General features: G+C 34.1%; 1 long non-coding RNA gene across 2 annotated transcripts; it reads left to right on the forward strand.

Annotated features, from left to right (window-relative positions):
- Positions 1-6,515: 6,515 nt before the first annotated feature.
- LOC123223032 lies at positions 6,516-9,469 on the forward strand. 2 transcript variants are annotated; one of them, XR_006503745.1, is made up of 4 exons: positions 6,516-7,287; positions 7,549-8,006; positions 8,106-8,754; positions 9,073-9,469. It is a non-coding gene; the product is annotated as an uncharacterized LOC123223032 (long non-coding RNA). The 2 variants fall into 2 exon arrangements; XR_006503744.1 differs by having other exon boundaries at positions 8,617-8,754.

The following is a 9,469-nucleotide window of genomic DNA, read 5'->3' on the forward strand; positions in this document are numbered from 1 at the left end:
CTTCCTTCAGAACTTCCAGCCAATCACCAGCACAAATGCTTATTCGCCTAACCTTATTGAAGTAAACGAAAACAAAAAAAAATTGCATGAAAATTAACCAAGTGTCTTTTGCACCCGAAATTTTAGAGAACTCCTTTATAATAGGCTTCTCCTTACTATCTTCCTGGTTTTCCAAATGCCATTTCTTTTGTGTGTTTTCTGCCTGTGGTCAAAAGCTTTGAGTTAGTGCAAGCAATTAACAATCAGTAAAAGAGTATATAACTTGTGTAAAGAAAATTTCATTTCACATACCCGGTTTTTATGGAGTCAGTTGCTGCCTAATTATGTAAATTTCGGCTGAACCAAGTCTCTTCATTTAGTACGGAGTTCATCAGTTTGAGTAAAAGAGAGCTTAACTCATGTAAACTCATCACCTACCTTCAGAAGTCTATGAATTTGAGACAAACACATCTTCAAGAAGAATGAAACAAATAAATCAACATCAAAAGAAAAGCAGATTCACACTGTAGCCAAACAATGGCATGACTGACTGCAGTTTTCACCATCGCTTCGCGAAGTGTTATCAAACTGCAAAACGAATAAGAGTTTGACAATTTTGTTTCTGCGCCAAAGACCAAAAGTCCAACGAAACAAAAAGTGGTGAGATAAACTTATCGTGGCCAAGGATCATTGCAGTTTGTCACTGGTGGTTCGCTAAATATCATCCAAGTGCAAAAGGAAATATGATTTCAAGGGATTCAAAATTAAAATTTTTGAGGTGAGACAAAAATCACCTTTCCTTTCCAACTTTTCATCTTCTTTTCAACTTCACCCTTTTTTTTCAAAATTTTTGGAACAAGTGGTAAGCTTACAATAAATAGTGTCTAGAAAGCTTTGCATGTTTCTCATTGTTATGACTATTTGTGCAGGTTTAAGTTTTCAAGGACAACAAAATGATACTTTTACAATTCTACCGTCAACTTTATGTTAGCACGGTTAAAAATTGGATGGAAACTTCTCGCGCTTGGCTAAACCTTGACAGGGAAAATGTATTGTACTCTTGTTTCTAATGCTACTGTTTATAATAATCTTTAAGTGAAGTTATCTTATTGGATTATTAGTTTAATCCGCCGGTAATATTACCCATATTTTTATCAATAATAAAATTATATGTACACACTTTAAGTATACAAAATAAATACACAAACGATGTGTAATTATATAATTGATTGATTTTAAATTATGAATAAAATAACACTAAATTATATAATGATACATCATCTATATACTTATTTTATATTCTTAAAATATATATATGTAGTGTTACTCTTTTGTCAATTACCCCAATTAATTAGCATATATGACATTTTTCATGGTAAGATTTCTATTGTGTTTAATTGTTTATTAGGAAATGATACGTGAATTGTGTAAAAAGATTTTGTATTTATTGTACTAAGTACAGACATAACCAAATTGATTAATTAAGGTTTCATAGAAAAAAAAACTGTAAACCCTGGTGAGTCAAATATATTGGCTTTTTTTTTTTTAAATCAAAGACTAGAGAGAAGACTATGCTTTTTCTTGCTTCAACGAAAACATATTCAATAAAATATGAAAAAAGAAAAAAAAAATTTCAACCAGAATTGAAATAATGAACCCCTCATAATTTGGGTTACCAGATATCCAAAGGAAAATAGAATACATATGACTGTGGCTAAACAGTAATAACATCATCACATTGCCATGAGAACTAATCATCCTTCATGACTTAACCCAATTTTCATAATAAAGTTTGGTTTTTAATTTAATTTGTATATTTAGATGTGTAATAATTTGTTCAACTACCAAAACTGTAACACTCGAATACACAAAAATGGAAAGCTGGCTGGGTTGTGGGAACCAGTACGTGCACACTGATTAACAGACGGTGGTGGAGCCGACCACCTTCACCACAACCCAGCCATATACCAGCTCAGCTCATTCATTTTCCTGTGCAATCGATTGCAAGGATATTCAGGATAATTATAATAAAATACACACACACACACACACACACTGCATTTAAGTGCCACAATTGAGTGGTGCTTAGCTAGCTAGGCTGCAATTGATTGTCTGTGGAGAGTGTGGCCCAATAAGAGCCCAACATATATTCCTGTTCTGCAAAATAGAATTAAAGGGTTTTCTTCCTCTTAATTGCATGGTGGTTGTATGACATAATGAGTCTTTATGCTATCCATTAATGTTGGGTAAATTTTAGTCAGAAGGTGAAGAGTTCACTCTACCTTTTCAAGCTTACTTACTCCCACCTCCATCTGGATTCTATCGCTGGTCCTGTTTCAAGTGTAATCTTGTTTTCAGTGTAGCTGTTCCTGTTTTGATGGTGAATGGCGGTCATCATTCCTTGCAATAAAATACCCCCATTCATTCTATCTCAAATATTGCTTATTCACAAAGATTAAAGCAGCAAGTTCATGGTTTTCAGCTAATCAATGAAAATTAATTGCACTTTTCCCATGTTTAACTCTTCCATTCAAAAACTCCTGCGGGTTTCATCTTTCATAGATAATATCATGCAGTTAATTGGAGCAAAAGCCAGACACATAGTTTCAGTCTCAACTCTTTAACTAGCAGGTCGCAGCTTTATCAAAACTACAACAAACCAACCATCAATAACAAAACTACACAAATGCTAGCTATATAAGGCATATATGAGCTCTAAACAACATTGATTAATTCATAAATATGGCTACCTTCTGTACAACAACTCTACAAAATTTCTAACCAGGTGTGCAACAATATGTGATAGTTATAGAATTCTCCAAATCAAAGCTAGAATATAGATAAAAGACGTCGCCTTGTTTCTCAAGCCTATGTAACATACAAAAGTAAGAGAAAATAATAAACATAAACATATTATCTGAAGATGGAGTGATGGATCATCGTCGCTTGTTGTGTAATGGATTGGATCCTGTAGGAACTCTACGTTTCTGGGACTGAAAGTCTCTGGCTTGGTTGCTGGAAAAGGGAGCCTTTGAAGGGTGAAAGGCTTGTTGAGTTCTTGCAGAAGGACTTGAGAAGCTCCTTGGAATTGCGTGAATCGTTGAAGAAAAGACAAGAAGGAGAAGAAGAAGAGCAGTAAAGAAGGAATTGAGGTGAAAGCGATTCATTCTGTCTGAAAGAATTTCAAATGATCAGAAACAGATGGAAAGGCAAGGGGCATTGCTTGTATATGTGTATTTATATATATGGCCGGTTTGTCTACAATGGTCGGTCCATAAAGAACAATATTGTATTCATTTCAAACGTATGATTAGTTCAAAAAAAATATTTGAAATTTTATTTATAAATCATATATTATAAAATCCTCTAACAAAAATATCTGTTTAATAATAAGGTCTTTTATATGTATTATTAAACTATTGTCAGAAAAAAAAGAAAAATTTGATCAAGAAAAGAACACTGATTGAATGATAAGAATGCGTAGTAGTGGCTGTTAAGTCGATATCTTGTCATCGTCCGATCAAGATCAAAAGGTGGGTAATTGCTGTGATACATGGGTTACAACATGAGATTATCAGGGCTTAGAAAGGCGGTTGGGGGTGGTGGTGGAGGTCACAATTTATTAGGGACAATGACAAAAGATTAAACACAAATCCATATATGAAATCTTGGAGGGGAAGCCAAGTTTATGCTATGACTGTGACAATTTGCCGTAACGACTATAATACCCATTCCTTTTGGTATGGAAATTATTTAACTTCGAATTTAAATATGGGCAATTTGGTCACAAGAAAGAGTCAAAGGTCCAATACCGACGCACATGATTATTAATTTAGAAACTAGAGAAGCGTGACTCCATTATCATCAAACAATTACAAATTATGCAATATCTACTATAGACCCCCACCAAGAAAGGTCGGCAGTTCTAACTCAATAAATAAACACCATGTAGGATTGGGAGATTTCTGAATAAAACCTCCACTATGTAAATTTACGGTCATTTAAAAGACTATGTATTATTATTATCGGCCAATCAGGAGCCATGCTAAATTCGTATTGAAGTGAATCTTCATTGGCAAGCAAATTAAAGTATTTTTCTCTGTCCAAAATGATTTAGCGTTGAATAAGACAACCATATGGAGATTGCGATTGATTCAACGTGAGATTCAAGAATGAAGAAAGCTTTTATATTTAACACCAAATCAAGCTTAAATTAATATGGAAACCATTAAGATTTAGTCACCACCCAGCCTAAAATTAAACCCACAAACGTTCATATAATAATGTAAAAGTAATGAAGGTCAAGAGACAACATTCATGGTTTCATTATTATATATAGTCTGTACGGTACGCATGATTCTTAAATAAATGGCAAATGAAAGATTTTCCAATTCCCATGTCCGCCTGCATTGCATTTCAACCAAAATTTTAATAACTACGGCTGTGTCAAGGTCGTACTTTTACTAGTAAATTAGGTGTGGCGGCATTAATTAGGTAGTTGTTATTTGAGAGCTCACACATTAAATTATTTATCAACAAGTGATTTTGTTAATGGAAATTCTGGTGAAGTCGGATAGTGGAAGCATTGGAAAGAGAAATGATGAAAAGAGGATTCAGATTTCAGAGTAATGCCCACCTAATTGGTAGTGCGCGTCTAATCTTCCAAGTACGGGGACACTTTAATGGGTTCAATTCAAATCATTAGACAGAGTTGAAAATTTTCTTCAGTCATGACTCATTTCGGTTCCATCGGTTCTTTTACCAAAAGTGAAGTGATTTGCAACCAAAATGTGGATTTCAATTTTCAGAAACTAAATGTCGCCTATACTTGACATGGTGATGGCACTTGAGAAGGAGGTGGAATTGAAAAATATTTTGCATAGTTTTTGGTGAGGCATCATAGTCCGATAGATCTGAAAAGCATCTTTTACTTTATGAGGTGGGTTGTCTAGAAAATCACTTGAGTGCAAGGTTGAATGAATTCCATATTTGTCTCCATGATATAATACTATTTCTTTTTCCTGTCTGTGATTGCATTGCCATTGCCAACATTAAAATTGGGTCAACTAGGTTGAGCCACTGTTGTTGTAAGTCAGATTATTCAATTCATTTTTCTTGGGTTCAGGTTCAGAGATTGCCCTTCAGTCAAGTCAACCACCCCAGCCACTATTCCAGCCAGACCTATACAGATTGATTAATGGTAAATAATTATTTTATATATTTTTATATTTAAATTTACTATTAAAATATAACCAAACTTATAAAAATTCTTCATTTGACTCTGTTTTAAAACAAAAGACAATTACATGCGTCTATAATTTAGTGAGAAAAAATGTCTTAATGATTTTTTAAAATATCATATCAGGATTAATTCAATAAAATAATCATTAATTTTTAATACTAAGATAAATAGATCTATGCATTGAATAAGAACGTTCTACATTCAATAATTCATTATTATATTTTCAGAGTCCACAAAGTTAGCCCACAAAAGCTATAAGATAATGGGGGGGAACTGTTCATTTGAAATAATTCTGTCAATAATATGTTGTTATTAGAAGCTTTTTCATTCATAAAGCAAACTTGGAATGTCTCTACTCATGAATGTTAATCACATGACTTGTTACAACTAGTGTTGAATTCGAATTGAGTTTGCTTTGGCTCAGATTTGAATGCCAACTTAATTTGATTTTGCTCAATTTAGATTCATTTAGTTTGAATTTAAACCGAGTTCAAGTAAAGAGATTCAACTCATTTTGAAATCAAACTAAATTCAAGTTAGAGAGAGTTTAACTCAGTTTAACTTACGAGCTCGGTAAATGGCTCGATTGAATTTGAACTTGACTTGTGACTCAATTCAAACTATCTTAAGTAATTATTAAACGATGTTGTTTTGTCAATAAGTCACGAATTTGAATTGTGAATTTGAACCATATATTCGAGTCATAAATTTTAAACTATAAATCCAACCCAAACTATAATTGAATCATTTTTATTCAAACCGAATTTGAATCACCCTTAATACTAGCTTGACAAATTTGAGTCAAATTTAAATCGAATTATTTTTTCTTCAAGTCAAAGCGTGCTAAAACTCGACTTAGTTTGGATCCATCCCTAGTTTCAACTCTACAAATTATAGTGGTTATTCTTATTAAATAACAAAGTATATAATAACACTATAGAAAAATGTTTAGAACTCTTATGGTATTTACATACATGGCAATTATAGATTATGAAATGTGTTATATATACAATTTTGTGCATAAATAATGACGTATTATTATGTGATTAGATAATTAAAAATTAAAAATAAAATAATATTTAATTATATAATAATATATTATTATTTATGTCTAAAATTGTATATAAAAATTGTTTACATAATTTAATGGCTAAATTGTAAGTAAAAAAATCAAGTGAATGCAAGTGTAAATGGTAGGGATTCAACCGGCAACACTCACTCGCTTCATTTACATTTGGGCTTAAATAAGCCAAGGCCGAGGATCTTCAACTTTCTTATTTGGGTCGGAAGTGGCTGTACTTTCATTTGGCCCCATACCACCTACTCACTTCACTTTCTATCCTCTAGCGTCTCGCCCGTCTCAGAAAACCGCGGGAATTCAAGGTCTGCTTACAGTCAATATAAGACAATCAAACAATTCAACCTTTAGTTGACAGTCTCAACAGAATCCCTTCTCAAATCCATAACCGATTCTTTGATTTCTAACCATTCAGAAATATACCGGTCAACGGTTTCACTCTCTAACAAACAATTATTCCCCGTTCAGATGCCAATTTCGATCCCCGCAATTTTAGGGTTCCAATTCTCTTATGTGCCTCCCCGTCTATCCTGCTTTACTGCCGTCACTGTCTTTCGTCACCGTCCAATCACAATGCAGCAAGGGCTGTAATGCTTTAGCCTCTTACTGCGTTTGGCAAGGCCCAATCTTCACCTTCATTGCTCAAACCCTGCATTCAACTCTTATTGAACCGTCAGATGTCGATTTCAATGTGATATTAAGTTACAACAATAACATAACCAACAAAGACAGTCTCCCTGCCGATGTAAGAATCAACGTCCCATTCCCCTATGATTGCATCAATGGTGAATTCCTCGGCCACGTGTTCTGGTGACACTTACGATGAGATTGCCCACGGAGTGTTTGAGAAGTGTTAATAACTATGATACCTATGGGATTCCTGACACTGGGACTCTTAATGTGACAGTGAATTGCTGATTTTGACTTAATTATTGGAAAATGTAGGATCTTTATGGAATTAAGAAGGCGAATATGTTTCCCTGACAAGGTTAGTTTGATTGCTTATTTTGTAGTGGCTTAAGCTTTGTAAGACCCGATTATTGATGATCCTTTTTCTTCATTGCATTTGGGGAGATAGGTAATCCGATGTTTAACATATGTTTAATGAAATGTTATAAAGCACGTTGGATTATTTAAATTTCCAATTTTGTTTACAAGTTCACCCATGTTGTTATTTGCGTATTGTGAAGTAACCATTTCAGTTACAAGCAACAAAAATTTAGCTGAACTGTAATTTCTTCTTTTGCAGATGAAAATGGTGTCTATCCAGCCCTCAAGTCGTTGTGTACAGTGTTTCTTGTGACAGTGTATTAGGAGGAATGCCAATGATTGCCTATTAGGGAAGAAACAAAAGGCAATGCTGATGATTTTTTTTGTGTCTTCAGGGAGGGATCCTCTAACATGGTCTTCTAGGGTGAAAATTGCACATAATTCCACAAAAGGCCTTGAAATGTATTCATGAACACACAGTTCCTTTTTATATCCATCACGACATAAAAGCAGCAATTATATTAATAGACAAGAACTACCATGCAAAGGTTACGGTTGTGTCTCAGTAGCCAAGGTGACATCTGAGAGCCTGTCACATTGTGTTACTGAATAATTTGTGTTGCAGGTTGCAGATTTTGGATGAACAAAAGTGACTGAAGTTGAAAGTGCATCACTTCCCACACCTCTTGTGGGCACATTTGGATACATGCCTCCAGAGTAAGATACCTATATTTATTAATTTTCCAAGATTAGATTGAGTAGTAGAGAAGAATGAAAATTATCTTTGGGATTGGTTCATCTGGATGTTTCTGGCAGCCCTGATCTGAATCAAATATATGACCCAAGGAGCCAAGGCCCTTTACATGAATGTTTAGTAACTATAAGATGTTAATCTGAGCTATAGTTCTGAGAAGGGACGCAATCAAGGTGAACTGAGCCAGATTTTACTGCATTTAAGCTTAGCTCAATTTGTTCATTACCTCATAAAAGCTAGAGCTTTAGCTGAGCCTAGAAAATACGTTCAAGTTTATTTCCGCTGAATTGAAGTTAAAAAGCCTGTGAAGGTGACTATTGAATTATGTGTTCTTGCCGGTATAGACTGTTATGCTATTTATCCATGATTTAGAGCTTTCTTTGTTGGCTTTTAACTTAAAATGTATTCATGTTTGAGCTTTTAGGTTCTGAAATTTGATTATTCTTTGTTGTATTAGTTACTGCAACAAAAAGGGAATTGGTTCATTTCAAAAGATGAGCTTGGCTTTTACCGTCTCCAAAAGATGTATTTCTTGTTAAAAGAAGTGATTAAACTGTTGGCATGCTTGTGCAGATATGCCCAATATGGTGATGTTTCTCCCAAGACAGATGTATATGCCTTCAGGGTTGTCCTCTATGAACTTACTTTTTCCAAAGGAGCCATAGTCCAGGCAATGGTTCTGCTGCTGAATCAAAGGGCCTTGTTGCTTTGGTAAGTTTTTTTCTTTTTTGGTAACCTTTGGTAAGTTTGTTGTTAATCCTCTATTTGATGAACTAAGAGTGGTAATAGAGGAGCTCAAAGGTCAATGATCTTGTATTGAATATATCAAACAAATCAGTTTCAAACTGGATAACCATAATTTCTTATGTCTCTGACTCTCAAGTCATCAGTCAATTGGTTCTTGGAACATATCAAGCTTATAGTTGGTTTTGCTCATCTGATGCCCCTCGTAATAGAATTTGAGAGAGCCACCATGAAAATATTCTTACTATAATTCTTTTTTTTTTTTTTTTTTTTTTTTTTTTGCAGTTTGATGATCTGAATTTACCTGGTCCTATAGAGGATCTGCATAAACTTATTGACCCTGGGCTTGGTGATAACTATCCATTTGACTCAGTCTGAGAACATTTTTGGGGAAAATATGTTATGATTCTGTTTTATGTTTTCTGATTTGTAACCTTGGTGCCTTTATTTACTGCAGATGTCTCAGCTTGCTAAGTATGTTCCCAAAAAAGTCCGCAACCATGTCCTAGTATGAGATCCATTATTTTTGTGCTTTCCTCTACAACAGAGGATTGGGATATCTGCTTCTTCTATGAAAATTATGCCCTAGTCTAAGGTCAGGAAGGTTGAGAAAATGCTGTCATACTTATGAATAATTACCTACCAAGTAATTCCACTGTTTCTCATTTTTTGTAAGGCCAAA

The sequence above is a fragment of the Mangifera indica genome, chromosome 8 (genome assembly GCF_011075055.1).
Source record: "Mangifera indica cultivar Alphonso chromosome 8, CATAS_Mindica_2.1, whole genome shotgun sequence".
In the NCBI taxonomy this organism is placed as follows: Eukaryota; Viridiplantae; Streptophyta; class Magnoliopsida; order Sapindales; family Anacardiaceae; genus Mangifera; species Mangifera indica.